At 35.4% G+C, this 19,099-nt stretch overlaps 1 protein-coding gene across 2 annotated transcripts in view; it reads right to left on the bottom strand.

Moving 5' to 3' along the window:
- The window catches only part of LOC106882043 (uncharacterized), a 68,455-nt gene that overhangs the window by 49,033 nt on the left and 323 nt on the right, over positions 1–19,099 (bottom strand). The gene's annotated exons all lie outside the window — the stretch shown is intronic.

A 19,099-nucleotide genomic window follows, 5' to 3' on the forward strand; every position in this document is an offset into this window, starting at 1 on the left:
GACAATGTGCATGTGAAATGATGCATCACTACACATGTTGATGCCCAGATCTCTTACTGTTTGTGGTTCTGGGATTGCAGTACCTGTATATTATTTTGCTCTGCCCACTCATATATTGCATTTAGGTCATTCTGCAGGCTTACAATATCATCAGGATTCTTTATTGCCTGAGATATCTTTGTGTCATCAGCATAGCTAGTGACAGTGGCTCTCCGAGTGACCGTGGGCATGTCCAGAAGGGCCACTATGAACAGTAGTGGCTCCAGAACAGTTCCTTGTGGAACACCGCTCAATATTTGTGTTTCCCTAGATAGTTCTCCATTGGCTGCAACTGTCTGACTTCTACCATTCAGGAAGTCATGCAGCCACTCTCCTAATTTACCAGCTATGCCAAGGTTTCGCAGCTTGTGACATATCAATCCATGATCAACTTTGTCAACATTTTTACCGAACGCGAGGAAATGTGTTTTTTATGGTAGTCTGAGCTTAGAGTCCCTCATAGCGTGAGGCATTATTGTATAGTAATGCCCTTATATAAATAAAAATATATATTTCGGGAATAAATGATGGATTTTTTCCCTTATGAGGTTTTTTTCATGCTAGCTACTTGATAAATTCTTGCAAAAGAATTCATCCTATTACTGAATTTATATATATATATATTCTGACTCAGCTCAAATAGCTGATATGGTGGGATCATTTATCCTTTATGAATTAAATGATCAATTCCCTAGGGTTAGGGGGGGGTTTGTATAGAGACGACTGCCTGTTATATGTTAGGAATTGCTCAAACCAGGAACTACAGAGAATTAAGTAGGCTGGCCAGATTTTTCAGCAGAATGGGGATGGGTATAGTTTACGAAGATGATGTCTCAGTAGCAAATTTCCTAGATGTAACATTAGATATTAAGAATAAAACATATAGACCATACCACAAACCCCTAACAAACCTACAGTATATAAGTAAATCAAGTAACCATCCTAGGGCTATAATAGAAAATCTAGTAAAAAATATATCTTTAAGACTCTCCAAACTATCTGCTAACAATAGGGTATTTAATAATGAAGCTAATTTCTATAATGCAGCACTAAATAAGGCAGGATATAAAGAAAGGGTCTCCTATATTGAAAATGGTAGCAAAGGAATTGAAACAACTGACAACAACAACAACAATAATAATAATAATAATAATAATAGGAATAAACACAAAGTAAATAAACTAAATAAACCAAAGTACCCTCATAAAAACAACATAGGTAACTTAAAATTCTTTAAAAACAATATTAATAACCATGAGGATAATAATAAGGATAATAAAATCTGGCTCATAATCCCATTTGGGAGAAATATCAGGAGTAATCTGATAGCTAAGTTTAGAGAAGTGATAGGTAGACACTTCCCAAGGAGCTCACACTATGGTAAGATTATCAACACACATAATCAGATTTGGATTTTCAAATACTAGGAACATAGCACAGATAATAGCAGCACATAACATTAAAATACTTGAGTCTAGGGAAACAGGTAGGAATGAGAATTTGAATAATAATATAAATGGCAATAATAATAATAATAATAATAGTGAGAATGATAACAATGATGGTAATAATAATAATAATAATGGTGATAATGATAGTAGTAGTAATAATAATAATAATAATAATAATAAAGGAGGTTCATTTATTAATAATAGGAGTAAGAGCATAATCACAGTAAATGAGGTAAACCCTAGGAGAATAAAATTTGAAGGACCTAATGCGAAAGTCAAAAATATAATATATCAATGCAAAGTAAAGACTCAAACTGATACCATGACATACTTGGGGTGCACTACAGGACAGGTATGCCGTAGAATTTCTAACCATTTCTCATGCTTTAGAGATAGGAAGAAAATGGCTAACACTAGTCTTAGCAAATACATCTGGGGTCTTAAGGAAAGTAATAAGCAGTATTCATTAGAATGGTCTATAATAGCTAGATCAATGCCATATGAGAGAGGAAGAAAGTATTGTTCGCTCTGTACCGTGGAACTATACCACATACTCTTCTCTAAGGATAAATTGATTAATAAAGTAAACAATAATGCTCTGAAATGTACGCATATCATAAGAAGTACATTTCGTTGGTATAAATGATCTCAAGATGTGATGAAGTACAGCATGATGTCTCATGTATGTTTATGTATGTGCAATTATGCATATATGGATGAGTGCATATAAGTGTGTGTGTGTATATATATATGTATATATATATATGTGTGTGTGTGTACGTATATGTGTATACATATGTATGTGTATGTGTGTGTGTATGTATATATGGATAGGTATACGGGTAAAGTGTATGTATGCATATGTATACGGGTAATATAGTATAGTAAAGAGAAATAAACAAAATAATTAATTAATCTAGTGGAAATCCACAGGAGAGCAATAAAAATAGAAAATTAAGGAGTTATCTCCCCTATAATAACAAAGACGAAAGCTAACGGGATCCTAAAGACTTAATAATAGTTATGTATGTGTTTTTTCGTGTTTTGTTCGAAAGGTAACCACTCCTGAAGAAGTGCCAAATGTCTAAACCCAATGGACCAGTAACTGGATAAGTTTGGCACAGAAATGTTAACATAGAGTGGTGAATAAATCGATATATCGAATTTGAAGTCTCTGTCTCTTTTGAATATGAAAATTTAAAAGTTTAAAAACCTTATAATATATATATATATATAAATATATATATATATATATATATAAAACGTGTGAATATGAGTGCGTGTATGTGTTCAGATATGTGTCCATATATAAACACATATTTTAGTGTTGTATATATATACACACATACAAACATGTTATATAGTATATATATATATATATGTGTGTGTGTAATATATTTTATCAAGATAATACACAAAAATATGATGTATACCTACATGTATAATTTATATTTGTATATATAACAGATACATATAATTCACACAGACATATATTGTGTATACACTTTTCTATCCATTGACATATCCATGACATATATGATATATATTTTATACACACATATATATTACATAATATATACATATATGTATTTATAATGAATTATACTTACATATATATATATATATATATATATATATATATAGAGAGAGAGAGAGAGAGATAGAGAGAGTAAAAGAGTATATATATACCATAATTATTGTAATATTATGTATGTGTTGAGTTGTGAGATAAATTCATTCATTTCTGTACATTATTATTTGAATTAAGATGAAAAATATTTTTACCAGTGTTTTGTGGTGTTTAGTAGTTCTATTCTTTGTCTATAACTTTTGTTTATCATTTCTGAAATTTGAATAAATTTTATCTCTTTTCATTATGACGGAATGCCATGTAGTAAAAAATTAGCAATTTCAACATGTTTCTTTTCGCATTCAATGTTTCAAAGCTGTTAGAGCCACTCTTGACATTTGTGTTGTGCATAAAGAAGGTGCCTGTTACTGAAAGAATGGCAGACTCTCTGCATTTTGGCTGACATGTTCAGTTCAGTGAGGATCAACTGAATGAGGTCATTCACAAGGATCCGCACCAATCCTCTGAGAAATCAGCCCAACAAACGGTATGCTTTCATGATACCATTACCTTCATTCAACTGGAGAGCAGCATGGGCTCCATGTGTATATTTTGGCATGGTGTCTATCGATGGATACCCTTCCTAATGCCAACCACTTTATAGAGTGTACAAGATACATTTATATGGTCTCAGCATGAGCACTTTTACATAGCACTGGCACGGGCACTCTTATGTGGCACCAGCACAGGTACTTTTACATAACACCAGCACCCATGAGCCTGCAAGACTAGGATCTCTTGGCTGAGAGTGGGACATAGAGAACACGATTTATTTACATTTGATGGATATTGTCCTCATCTTGTTTGTTAACGTTTTGGTTGATACACCCTACAGCCTTCATCAGGTGAATTGGGGAAATTTCTCATTCCTAAGGTATTTTCCGATCAGGTCACTGCCTGGAATCGAACTTGGAATCTTGAAACTATGCCATATTAAGAGTGCAGGCTACTAACCCAAAGATTCCGAGTTCGATTCCAGGCAGTGACCTAAATAATAATAATAATAATATTGAAAAATACCTTAAGAATGAGAACCCAGGTACGAAATTTCCCCAAGACACCTGATGAAGGCTGGAGGGTATATCAGCCGAAACATGTGAACAACAAAACAAACAAGATGAGGACAAATATCCATCAAACGTACATAATTCCTCACCTCTTAAATATAGAACTGTAGAACATGATTTTCTTGTGATTATACTTAACTTGGCATGTCTTCCCAAGCACAGCAAACTGCCAAAAGTCTGTCCCTTGTCATCTCCTTTGTGGGGTTTAATCTAAAGACCCTTTCTCGCCACTTCACTCCATGTTTTCCTGGGTCTACCCCTTCCACACATTCCTTCTACAATTAGAGATCAGCTCTTCTTAATGCAGCTATCCTCATTCATATGCATCACATGACCATACCAGTGCAGTCTTCTCTCTTGCACACTACATCTAATGCTTCTTTTTTTTTTTTAATCCTCTCTCAAATCACTTACACTCCATCATACAGGCATACTGATATTACTCATCCAGCACAGCATACTGGCTTCATTTCTTTCAGGCCTTTGCATGTCCTCTGTAGTAACAGCCTATGTCTCACTGCCATGACAGATTTGCTAAAATTGTGGATGAAAAATAAGGATTAAAATGAAAGGAATTTATTTGATAACCCAATGTTACATAATGTTACATTATCATTATATATGCATATTAATATACATACATAATATGATACATATAATACATATATGACATTATAAATATATATGTATACTCTTTACTTGTTTCAGTCATATGACTGTGGCCATGCTGGAGCACCACCTTTAGTCGAGTAAATCGACCCTAGGACTTATTTTTTGTAAGCCTAGTACTTATTCTCTCGGTCTCTTTTGCCGAACTGCTAAGTTACGGGAACGTAAACACACCAGCATCGGTTGTCAAGCGATGTTGGGGGGACAAACACATACATACATATATACATATATACGACAGGCTTCTTTCAGTTTCTGTCTACCAAATCCACTCACAATGCTTTGGTCGGCCCGAGGCTATAGTAGAAGACACTTACCCAAGGTGTCACGCAGTGGGACTGAACCCAGAACCATGTGGTTGGTAAGCGAGCTACTTACCACACACCCACTCCTGCACCTTATATATATATTCTTTTACTTTCTTTTATTCTTTTACTTGTTTCAGTCATTTGACTGTGACCATGCTGGAGCATCACCCAGAATGATTTTAGTCAAACAATCAACCCCAGGACTCATTTTTAAAGCTTAGTACTTATACTATCAGTTCTTTTGCTGAACTGCTAAGTTAGGAGGATGGAAAAAATACCAGCACCGGTTGTCGAGTGGTGATGGGGCAACAAATACAGACACAAAGACACACACGCAGATATATCCACATATACAACAAGCTTCTGTCTACCAAATCCACTCACAAGGCTTTGGTCGACCTGAGGCTATAGTAGAAGACACTTGCCTAAGATGCCACACTGAACCCAGAACTATGTGGTTGGGAAGCAAGCTTCTTACCACACAGCCATGCCTGCACCAAAAATTTATATATCTTTTCCTCTTGATTTATTCATTATAATATTATATATATTATTTACATTATTTACATTAGACAGATATTTGTCTTCATCTTGTTTGTTGTTCACGTTTCGGCTGATATACCCCCCCAGCCCTCATCAGGTGTCTTGGGGAAATTTCGAACCTGGTTCTCATTCCTAAGGTATTTTTCGATGCTATTATTATTCAGGTCACTGCCTGGAATTGAACTCGGAATCTTGGGGTTAGTAGCCCGCGCTCTTAACCACTACACCATATGCCCATAGTGGTTAAGAGTGTGGGCTACTAACCCCAAGATTCCGAGTTCGATTCCAGGGAGGAGGAGGAGAAGAAGAAGAAGAAGAAAGGAAGAAAGAAAGATAGAGGAATCAACTATAGTAATAGAGAAGAAACAGTGGTTAGAGATTGGTGATGCATATGAATGTTAAATGCATAAAGGAGTACATCCAAGCTAAAAAGAAAACTGACTATAAGAGAAATCAACTGTTGAGTATAAAGAGAGATGAATCGACTGTTGTTGTGGAGATACATGATGCATTTGAAAGATAGAGTTGGATGAAGATGTACAAAGCAATCCAAGGAGAAAGAACCTGTGGAAAATAACCAAGAAAGGCATGGGAAGTGATGATGTTGAACCTCACAAAGGCAATGACACAGGGTTATAAGTGGCATAATGCTATGGTTGAGAAGCACAGAAAAATATAAAACGATTATCACTATATTTGTATCAGCATAGAATGAACAAAAAAAAATTGCAATGTTTAGGCATAGCAGAGTTATTTCCCATTATACCAAACTGTTTTTTTTTTTTTTCTCACAAGACCAATAAAATAATCCCTCGGTGTTGGGAGTCAATATAATCAACTGAAATACATGAAAGGAGTGCTCTAACATAACCATGAACTGATGGCTGAAATCAGCAAAAGTGTATATTGTGTATTTGAGTGTATACATATATTTAATAATAGTCTGACTCAGCTCTAAGGTACATAAAGTTTCCTGGGCATGCAGACATGTCCACCTCATCAGATGTTCAGACAATCTCTGAAGTGGACATGTTCTACACACCCACGAAACTAAGTAATGTAGAGCTGAGTCAAACTATCATTAAATATATGTAATTCCAACCAAATGTGTTGAATGCTACTTACTTTTGTTTGTCCACTCATCTGTATGTATTTATTCTTTTACTTCAGCCATGCTGGAGCACTGCCTTCAGGATTTTAGTTGAAGAAGTTGGCCCCAGGACTTATTCTTTGTAGTCCTAGTACTTATTCTATCAGTCTCTTTTGCCAAAGCACTAAGATACAGGGACATAAACACACCAACATCAGTTGTCAAGCAATGGTGTAGGGGATAAACACAGACACAAAGACACACACAGATATATGTATATATATATATATATAGAGAGAGAGAGAGAGAGAGAGATTCAAGGTGAATATGGTACTTAAGTTTAGGCACCAGAATTAAGTATGGTATTATCCATACAATTTCAAAATAAGCAACAAGGATATCCAGGGTTAATGCAGTACGATCATTTCATGCAACTCCATTTATTTAAGCAATGTGAACATTACATCAAATGTAAAATGCAGAGCAATCCTCAGCTGCACAAAGATATAAAAATTTACTGAAATTACATTTCAAAGGAAGGACATATTTTTATAACTACATTTAAACTCTCCAAGTAGAAAGGAAGAATATGGTCTGGCTAAGTCAAAATGTTTTTTTGTATTCTTCCTTTCTACTTGGAGAGTTTAAATGTAGTTATAAAAATATGTCCTTCTGTTGAAATGTAATTTCAGTTAATTTCTATATCTCTGTGCAGCTGAGGATTGCTCTGCATTTTACATTTAATGTAATGCTCACATTGCTTAAATAAATGGAGTCGCATGAAACGATCGTACTGCATTAACCCTGGATATCCTTGTTGCTTATTTTGATTTTTTATATATATATATAAATATATATATATCAGGCTTCTTTCCATCTACCAAATCCACTCACGAGGCTTTCATCAGCCTGAGGCTATAGTAGAAGACACTTGCCCAAAGTGGGACATAGTAGGACAGAACCCGGAACCATGTGGTTGGGAAGCAAACTTCTTACCACACAGCCACATCTTTCCTATATATGTGTATATATATATATATATTGTTTGTTTCTTCTCGAGCTATGCCTGGCTCATAAGGACTGGTTTCCCAGTTTCATTGGCATATAAATTTCCCACCTGAACAGGATGACAGTCCGTCACAAGTGAGCTGCTAGACGCAGGAGGAAAGAGTAAGAGAAAGTTGTGGTGAAAGAGTCAGCAGAAGTTCACCATTACCTTCTGCCGGAGCCGCAGGGAGCTTAGGTGTTTCACTCATAAACATACACATCGCCTGGTCTGAGATTCAAACCCGCGATCCCACGACCATGAGTCCACTACTCTAACCACTAGGCAATGTGCCTCCACATACACACACACATATATATATATCATCATCATCACTTACTGTCCATTTTCCATACTGGCATAAGTTAGATGGTTTGACTGGAGCTGCACCAGGCTTCAGTTTGTTTTGGTATGGTTTCTATGGCTGGATGCCCTTCTTAATGCCAACCACTCTACAGAGTATACTAGGTGTTTTCAATGTATTACTAGCATGGGTGCTTTTATGTGTCACCAGCACAGACACCATTTGTGTCAGTGGAACTGGCTACAACTATAATTTCACTAAACTTAACATGCCTTTTCAAGCACAGCAAATCACCAACAATTTTAATCATTTGTCATTGCCTCCATGAGACTCAACATCTGAAGACCATATTCCACCAGCTCCTCCTACATCATCTTGGGTCTACCTCTTCCACAAGTTCCCTCCACAGTTAGAGATCAGCACCTCTTTATACAACTGTCCTCATCCACATGCATCACACACACACATGCCTTCCAAACAAAATTGAAAGGGATACAAATTCATGATTTATATTTTACCAATGTGAAAAAAAGTTGCAAAAATCAAATTTGCTTCTTATAAATAACTAGTTACATGATTACATTTTTGGAATTGAATAAAAAAAATTGTTGGGTTTTTGTTCTCTATTTTCATGCCTTTGTTTCTATTAAATTTCATTTTGTTTCTTCATTCCAAGTTTAGGAAAATTATAAAAGTCAGGTTCAAATTATTTTCATTAGAGTTTGTTTTGCATTGATCTGTTTTAAATATAAGTATATATTTTTTAAATAATTTTAAACTGTTCTGGCTGTTTAGCCCCAGGATAATCACTAACAAAGAGATCTATGATCTAAAGCATTCTAACCATACCTATTCCATTTCATTTTTTTTTTTTTTCAACAGCCTCACTTTTTTAAAGCTATCTGGTCTCATGTTCACCTTCATTCTCAACTCACTCATTTCCCCTTTTTTGTAATACTCTGTGTTTAACACCTTCACCAAATCCCTGTACTAACCCCTACACCTAGTCCTTCCACCCTAGAATGTCAGTCCTTTGGAAATCACTCCCACCTCTGTACATCTTACCTCCAGTCATCAACTAGTAATGATTTAAGCAAAATATTAACAGCATCAATCTCAACAGTCTTGAAGGCAAGTGTGATTGACCAAGGACCAATATACCTTCATCCAGATCTAACTAATAAAATATATCATCATCATCACTATGTAACATCCATCTTCCATGCTGGCATAGGTTGGATGGTTTTTTCAAGATCCAATGGGGCAAGAACGTCATTGTGTTCCTACAACTACTTTGGAGTGGTTTCTACAGTTGGATGCCTTTCCTAATGCTAAACACCTGGAGCAAGTATCTTCTACTACAGCTTCAAACCAACCAAGACCTTGTGAATAGCTTTTGTAGCCAGAAACCTATTGTATCTGTATATACAAATGTGTGTGCGTGTTTGTTTGTTTTCCTTATCTTGACAGACTATGATAACTGTAAGTGTCACTGTTATACAAGTAGCACCCTTCATTTCCAATTTTCAATGAAAGTATGTCTGCTCATTGGAAAAAATGCCTTGCTTGGAACTAGATGAGTGTCGACCAGGGGACACACCAGGTTCTATAGTCTGTTTTGGCTTGGTTTCTACAGCTGGATGCCCTTCCTAATGTCAGCCTCTCCACAGTGTACTGGGTGCTTTTTATGTGGCACCATCAACTGTGCTTTTTAAGTGGCACTAGCATCAGAGCTTTTTATGTGACACTAGTACCCACATCAACTTTTTATGTGGCACCTTGGTTTTAGGATCTCAATTCTGTTGTAGTGGGCAGGTCTTCTCAAGTTCAGCAATGTACCACATATCTCAGTCCTGTCATCACCTTTGTGACGCTCAGCATTTTGAGATCAGCTTTCAATACTTTGTCACATGTCTTCTTGGGTCTTTCTCTTCTGTAACTTCACTTCCATTTTAAGTGATTGGCACTTCTTTATGCAACTGTCTTCATCCATCCACATCACATGACTGAACCAGCACAGTCTCTAGTCTTGTACACTGCAAATAATTCCTCTTATGCCTAACTTCTCCCTCAATACACCAGTGCTCTGTCACACATGCACACTGACACCTCGCACCCAGCAGAGCATACCAGCTTTTTTTGCTTCTCCACATTCAGGTTCCATGTCTCACTATCATACAGCATCAGTTTGTACACATGCACCAATCTTCTCTTCACTCAGCAAGAGAGACCTTTGGTTGCCAACAGATGCAGAAGTTCTCTGAACCCTCTCCATCATATTTTTATTCTAGCAATTACACTTTCTGTACAACCTCCTCTACTACTTATTAGGTCACCTAGGTAGCAAAAAATCATCTACAACTTCCAGAGAGCCATTAAGACATTTAAGGAAATCAGTATTCTGTGTATCTGCGGTCTTTATGGCTCCTGTACATCTACATGTGAACTCTACTTTTTCTGTTAATCTTCCAACTATTCCACTTGTGTATCCACAGCTTGCACTAGTTACACCAAATGGAATATCTACCTACACCAAGGACCATTTACCTGACAAATGAAGGGTCCTGTCCTGTCCGACTTCTTGCTTACTAGGACTTTGGTCTTCACTAAGTTTACCTTAGGACCCATACATGATATATATATATATATATATATATATATATATATCAAGCTTAAAAGCTTAGCTGTCACTCACAATCAAGAATGATTTGATAGCTTATGCCATGCTTTTGCTGATTGTTTTCATTGCTTATATAGTTGCAAGCAGACAGAGATACCCTCTCAGCACTCCCACCCTTGACATAGAGGAAATATCGAGGATGCAGCAGTTGGAGGAAAACAGAGCTGCCCCAACACTCAGCTGAGTAGACTGAAGCAATGGGAAATGATGTGCCTTGCTCAATGACACAATGTGCAATTCATTCCAGGAATCAAACCAATGGTCTTATGATCATGAGCCTAACACCCTATCCACTAAACCTGGTGAAGATTTGTGGTGTCAGTATCTTAGTTAGAAACAAGTAAGTGTTGGTTTCAGGAAGAGCATCCAATTGTAGAATACTGGCTCGAGAAATTTTATTTCCCCAACTCTAGCAAGAAAAAAATGGAAGTTAAAACAAAACATTTATACATACACAGGCCAAATTGACTGTGACATTTTTATGTCAGCATGAAACCTAAGGTAGTAATATCCATTATGGCTGATCATAAATCAATGAATTTTACACTCTACTCCTAGTGTTCAGTGGTTAGAACATCAGGTTAACAATCATGGGGTTTAGTTTGGTTCCCAGACCAGGCTCTGCATTGCGTTCTTGAGCAGAACACTTTATTTCAAGTTGCTCCAGTTCACTCAGCTGTAGAAATGAGTTGCAACATCACTGGTGCCAAGTTGTATCAGCCTTCGCCTTTCCCTTGGTTAACATTAGTGGTAGGGAGAGATGAGGCCGCTAAGCATGGGAAACTGTTGGTCCTCCATAAACAACCTTGCCCAGACTTGTGCCTCAAAGGAGGAACTTCGTAAGTCCAATCCCATGGTCATTCATGACCAAAGAGGGTCTTTACCTTTTTAGTATTCAGAACTCTTTCTTCCATTTATTTTAACATATGTTTGGGGGGGGGGGGGAAGGCTTTTGCACAATTACCGAATTTCAATTTTCACTCACAAGGTATTAATCAACAGGAGACTATGGCCAACCAAAACTGTTGCACACTAGAATTGAACCCTGAATAATGTTATTGCAAAGTGAAGCTTTTAATTATATATCTATGCCTGCAATAAATGTCGTTCAACTTAACATAAAAATTACAGAATCTCATTTCCTTTCCACTAAAATAAATTTGAGACTAAAGAACAAATAAATATTTATAGTAATGATGATTAATATGAAATCACAAGATTGTTGAAACAACTGCTAAAGACCTCTTCATACAGTATATTCGGAGCAAAACTGGTCTTATTTTATAGCATAGTCTAAAATAGAGATTCTACTTGTGACTTTTCTAGGCCCATCAAGCTGAGACTTATAATGATCAATAAGACTTAATCACTTTGAAACCACCCTGTCCAAGACTGTCTTTGGTTCTATGTGATCTTAAAACCTTCCATCAAAATTTCATGCTAATTTATGTCTCCCACACCAGCTTAATAACGACATATTATTTTACTAAAGTCTTCATAACTTTCAAAATTGTCTAAAGTGAAAGCAGTGTATTTCAACAGAAAAAAAAAATGGTGAAAAAATGAGTTAAGCTACAAGAAAAACATGAAGATGGAATTTTAGAGAGGAAGGACTGTGAAGAGATTAGTGTAAGGCCTGGGAGAGGAAAGGACATCTTTTTTGTTTTAATACCTTAGAAGAGTAAAGGAAAACAATCATGGTTTTCTTCAGAACCTCCAAGACAGGCACTTTTACTACTTGTATCAGCACTCACCCAAGAAGATTGACACAGCTTCAACAAGTAAATCCACAACATTGCAAACAGAAGTCAACTGGCTTAAAGATTGTCAACCAGTCACAATTTTAATAGAAAAAAATCATATAAGCAGGGACTCAACATCCAACTTAATTACACTAATCCACATTTTTAACTGTTAACATCATCATTTATGCCAACCTGACAGAGGCTTGGGCATGACTGCTTTGCAAGTGAATTCACTTGATCTCAATTTTCCTTTCTTAGCATATTCTATGAGATGCAAAATCTTTGTTGGCTCCTTAACCATTGATAAGTTTATGTGTCCAGTTCAATGATTTTTAACATTCATCTTTCCGTATTTCTCTGTGTTATTGTAAGCACTTGTTCCATGTTTTGAGTCATTGCACATGCCTCCATAATGCTATAACATCAACATACAGATATATTTATCTTGGACAGCTGGATAAAGTGGAATATAGCCTTTTAGAGCTTTTGAAAGAAATCCAAGCTGAACATTGTAGTTTTGGTAAATTATGTGACATCATGAAAATTAATTGCCATAATGCCTAAAGTACAATGTTTGACCAATATATCACACTAATAATGACTTATGGAGCAGAAAGGAAAAAAAACATTTATAGAACAACAAAAAATAGACATTCATAGATCATCTCAATTGCAAAAGTCAGACAAACACTAAAGAACCAAATGTAAGCATGCAACAAACCATGCTCACACACATGGATTTTTTTATCTCCAGACAAAATATTTCAATTCATTTACTTGGCATATGCAGCTGTGGAAAAACCATGAATTTAACATCATGTTCTCTTAAATGTTTTTAGCTTTGTACCTAGCACTGTTGAGTAAAAGGTTAGTTTTAAAGAACAAGATTGAGGTGCACTTTAAATTCCTGAAGCCAAACAGGACACTTAATTTATGCTATGAATACCTTCAGGAAAGTTGTGGTTTTTTCTGGCAATTCCCTTCCCTGAAAATACATACCTTCTGTGCTAACCAATTTCTCTATATTTATAAGAAATCAAAGCTTTATCATTTTAGATAAAATTAAGAAAACAAAATAGAAAATTGTAATTTTCGTAATAGTATAAGAATATAGAGAAAAAAAAATCAAAATAATTTAAAGTAATTAGGTTCAACATGTTACTGTTTCTACCAACCCAAACAACAAGTACATGAGCCAGTAAGAGCTTCTTCACAGCCATTCAACCTACAAGAAAAAGTGGTCAAACCTTCCTAAATGCACACCCTACCATCCCCACAAAAAAATTAAAGACAAAAGGCACAGGTATGGTTAAAGAGTTTGCTTCCTAACCACATGGTTTTGGGTTCAGTTCCATAGCATAGCACTTTGGACAAATGTCTTTTACTTTACCCCCAAGTCAACCAAAGCTCTGTGAGTGGATGTGATAGATGAATACTGAAAGCCTCTCATATACAGGTATGTATGTATATATATCTATATATATAAAAATGAGAATGTGTGTCTGTCTGTCTGTGTGAATCCCTAAAACTCGAGAACTACGCAACCAATTTCATTCAAATTTTACAGATGCCTTACTTAGGGTTCCAGTTGTGTTTTAGTCAAAAAAAATTTTAACTTCTTGCAGAGTTCGAGCCCACAGCAACATAATACCTCCTCCACTATTTAAGTATTACGTGTCAAAAGTGAAACAAAAACACTCATGTCAAATACTTTCACTTTAAAAATGAAACTATTCTACTAACTGAAACAATCACATTTCGATACTGTAATGACAGATACTTTCAGAGAGAGAGAGAGAGAGAGAGAGAGAGATGTATACATATAGATGTATATGTACACGTTATTCCACTAACTGAAACAATCACATTTCGATACTGTAATGACAGATACTTTCAGAGAAAGAGAAAGAGAGAAAGAGAGAATGAGAGAAAGAGATGTATATGTATACATATACATGTATATGTACACGTATATGCATATATATATATATATATAGATATAGATCTATATGCATACATGTATATGTATACACATGTGTAGATGTATATATATATATATATATATATATATATATATATAGATGTACATGTAATATGTACACATATATACATATATATACATGCATACAGATATCTATACATATATACACCCATCACACACAATAGTCATTTGTTTTCTTATCCAAAACTACGTCAAAAGTACTGAACGGATCTTTATGAAATTTGGAAATTATATTCTATGTATAACGGCCATAACTCCCATGAAAATTCATATATTTTTGATGTTGATGAAATTTTAACCCGAACATAACAGATGAGCATTATTTGTAATTCAACGGTACAACAGTGTAAGACTACCCTTTCAGATATACTTTCATTGTGATTTCTGCAATGTGGTGCATAAATTGTCAAGTAAATGAGACGCATCTTTGCCTCCACTGATTCACTTGCAAAGTGTTGAGTAAAATTATTTCGTTGCAGACCTCCTTTGGGTCTTTTTATTATCACTACGACACACATAGTCCCCAGTTGGTAACATTGATTTCAAGGCCTTCCCAGATGAGAGACTGGCATTCCACTTAATGTCTATGTTCCACGCTGGCATGGATTGGAGAGTTATTAATGTAGAAATATGGTATCGTAGCTACTAACAGTTGAGGGTTGCGTAGTCTAGACGGCGTTTTTAGATTTCATTATTCTCTTTAACCCGGGCAAAGCCGGGTATTTCTGCTAGTATATATATATATTTCTGCTAGTATATATATATATATATATACACACACACGTGTGTGTATGCATATGTTTGTGTCTCCTTGTCTCAACATTGAGTGATTGTTACAAATCAATGGTTCTCAACTGGGGTTCAAGTAAGGTTTTTGGAGATCCAGGCAAGCAAAATAGTAAACTGAGAATCTACAGTAGTATATCAAGGATCCATAAAAAGAATTTTGCTTTAGATGTATTTATTGCAAGAAATAGCTAGATTTCTTTCTTGAACATTTTACATAGTACAACCTACACAAGTCAATGTGTGATGAACAAAATAGGAATTTTGAAAGAAGTACAAATAAAACTAGTTTATAAACAGTGAATGGCTATAGGGGTCTACCAAAGTAAAACAGTAATCAAAAGACTCCTTATGTAAAAAAAAAAAAACGGTTAGAACCACTACTGTAAATGAATATTATTCATTTCCAATATTTTGCAAAATCATATGTAGCCATGGGGAAAAATTACTTCACTTGGAAATTGGTGAGGGTTGATAACAGGAAGGGCATCTGCCTCAATAAACTCTATAGGATCCATACAAGCATAGGAAAGTGGACATTAAAACGATGATGATGATTGTTAAATCAAAAGACTGGATAAGCAAGAATATAGATGGAATGCCTTCAATCATAAGTTTACTTCTTAGAGCTGAACATGGCCGGCCAAACAAAAACAGTCAACCAGATTGAAATTGCTGCCCAACTTACTCCTTAAATAATCACACCCTACCATCTTATATAAAAGACAAGACACATTAGATAACATAGTTATAAGGACCCCTAAAAAGCTGGAATGGTCATGACTGGAATGCCTTTGATCATAGATCTGCTCAATCACGGCTGACCTACAACTAAAAGATAACAAACAAGGTGTGAACAAATCCAGGAAAACTTCAATAAATATTTAATATTTTTGTCTTTTTTGCAGTTTTATTTATGATACTGAATAAAATATGTTTTTTTTTTCACATACATTTAAGGCTTTTTCCAATTCAAGGAAGCAAGTCATTCATCTGGCATGCCACATGTTGTAACATATTCTACGATGCCAACCTTGACAGCATGGTAATAAACTCGATAGATGCCACCAGCAATGCAGAGAAGCAGAAGATGAATAAATACCAGTCATTAAAAAAAAGTACTCCTTTCCATGACAATTGCTGTTGAGATCTCCAGTGTCCTCATCAAGCGGACTGCTGCTTTCTTCTGTCAGATCAGGACTAGGGTGTCACACTTGTAGAAGGAGCCCTGTGAGGTAGAATAGCTGATGCGTTAGATATTGCTGGCTGTTCTTCACAGCAATGCTTTTGCCATCCGGTCTACAGAGCGTGTCTGAGATAAGTTCTTCAACAGAAGATGTGGAGTTTGTTTTTTCCTCGAGTCTTTTTTTTATCCCTTTTATACAAGTATTTTTAAGGGTTTTTTTTTTGTTTTTGTCTTTGAATAGTATTTTAGTAATTAGTCTGGAAATATAATTCATTTTAGACTGCACAACTTTTTATTAATACAATAACAGAGGCATTCAACTCATGTATTGCCAGTTAATAAACTTATTAGTCATTTAATTACGTTAACTATTATTTGTCTTATTTATATGATAGTGATATTCTACCCTGTGACTCTCTTTCCAAGAGAAACAAGAAAAGCCAAAATTGTGGCCTGTTTTTCTTGTGACTTGATTTCCATTCACCAAAGCTTGGTATATCTGGAATGCTGGATCTATAGATCACATCTATTATATTCACACAAGTAAAATGTGATCCTGAATATAATGCAACCCCAACTTTGTGTAGGTGACAATCAGTAGTATATTTTTGCTCTTTATAATGTGAACCTCAAGTACAACCATAGTTATTTAGACTTTTTAAGAAACCAATATATTTTCACTGCAAATGTTAAAACACATAAAACAGAAAAATTAAAATAAGATCTAGCATGGTTCCTGTTTTTGCTCAGTAAAAATTGCTTAAAAGCTACTGAGTGAAGGTTGTAGCTTAAGTTTAAAGAAAAGGTTATCATATATATAATGAGCTTATCAATTAAAAATCATCAAAGTTTGATTCATCATCTGATTCTTCAACTAACAGCAAACATTCTTCATTTAACTTTTCATCAGAGTCCTGTCCTATCATTTCATCATCTTCTTCATCTAAACTTGTAGAGGTGCCTAAAGTTGCATCTTGGCAATTCCATAGCAGGTAATCTTCCGTTCCATCCAGTTTATTACTGATGCCAGTTTTTAAAAAGCTCTTGGAAACCATATGTTCAGGTAAAGAATTCCAAGCTATTTTAACCCAAGTAACAATAGTAGCAAGGTCAGGCTCTTTGAGATTATCACCTGTTGTATTTCCCATTTCATCAGATGATATCCAGGACATCCAGTGCTTTCTAACTTCATTTTTAAATGGTTTCTTCAAAACAACATCAAGGGGCTGAAGAATACTTGACAAACCATCTGGGATAACAGCTTGATATGTTTTCATATCTTTCAATATGTGTTTCACTGGCTCGGTAAGATGAGCTCTAAACTTGTCCCACACCAACATTGCAGGTTTGTTTAAATGTGCTCCAGGTCGTTTATTCCAAACTTTTCTCAGCCATACATCTATCCCTTCTCTATCCATCAAGCCTTTAGGGTGACAGTGAACAATAACTCCAGAAGAAAATATTACACTTTTTGGAATTGTCTTTCTTTTAAAAATAACCATGGGATTTAGTTTGGTTCCATCAGCTAGACAACACATAACTACAGTACAATGATTTTTTTCATGTTCTGCTGTTCTCACATAGATATTTTTACTTCCCAGTGTTCTGGTCCCTGACATGTCAAAAATCAAAGGTATCTCATCCATGTTCCCAATTTGACTCAGATCAAAGTCATGCTGATTTCTCAATTCTATTATAAAACTATAAAACTGCACAATTTTTTCATCCAAATCAGTAGGAAGCTTCTGTGAATTTTTTGTTTTCTGGCGTAGAGCTAAAGAATATCTTGAGAAGAATCTCTGGCACCAGCCATTTGAAAATTTGAAAGATTGACAAACTCCATATTTCTCATCTTGCGACATTTTCTTTGCTTGTAACTTTACATGCAGTGTTGTTACAATATATCCATTTTTTCTTTTGTTTTCCACCCATTCAGCTAATTCTTTTTCCAGTTCTGGATAGTGAGCCTGTTTTCCTCTTAGAGATTGTTTACAACTTGGCATTTTCTGCAGTTGAGCTTTTTCCTTTCTCCATAGCCTAATGTTGCTCTCAACAACACCGAATTTTCTAGAGGCTGCACGGTTGGTATTCTTTTCAGCAAATTCTATGGCAGTGAGTTTGAATTCTGCACTGTAAGCAATACGTCTTTTTTTGGAATCCATACTTTTAATCATAAGGCTGTAGAATGGAAATTGTTTTTAAAATTACCAACGTATGTCAGTAATATAACTTTCAAGTTCTGAACAGTAAGCTTTTTAATTGAATCATCACTTTTTGACAGATTGTAAACAACACATCACCAGTGTGCTCACTGAATTAATAACTGCCACTGGAATGTATTCACTACACATACGATGTTTCATAGCCACAATTAAGCGTGTGTGTGTATATATCGTTCGACGTCTCAGGAATACGACTTTCAAATTTCACGTTTGTTTTTACGTTTATACATATTTCTAACACTCGAGTATAATGCTACCCACCTAATTTTGACCCTGATATTTTCTCATAGTAAATTTCTCGCATTATACATTAGTAAATACGATAGTTAGCT

This window comes from Octopus bimaculoides, chromosome 6 (assembly GCF_046866305.1).
Source record: "Octopus bimaculoides isolate indiv1 chromosome 6, ASM4686630v1, whole genome shotgun sequence".
In the NCBI taxonomy this organism is placed as follows: Eukaryota; Metazoa; Mollusca; class Cephalopoda; order Octopoda; family Octopodidae; genus Octopus; species Octopus bimaculoides.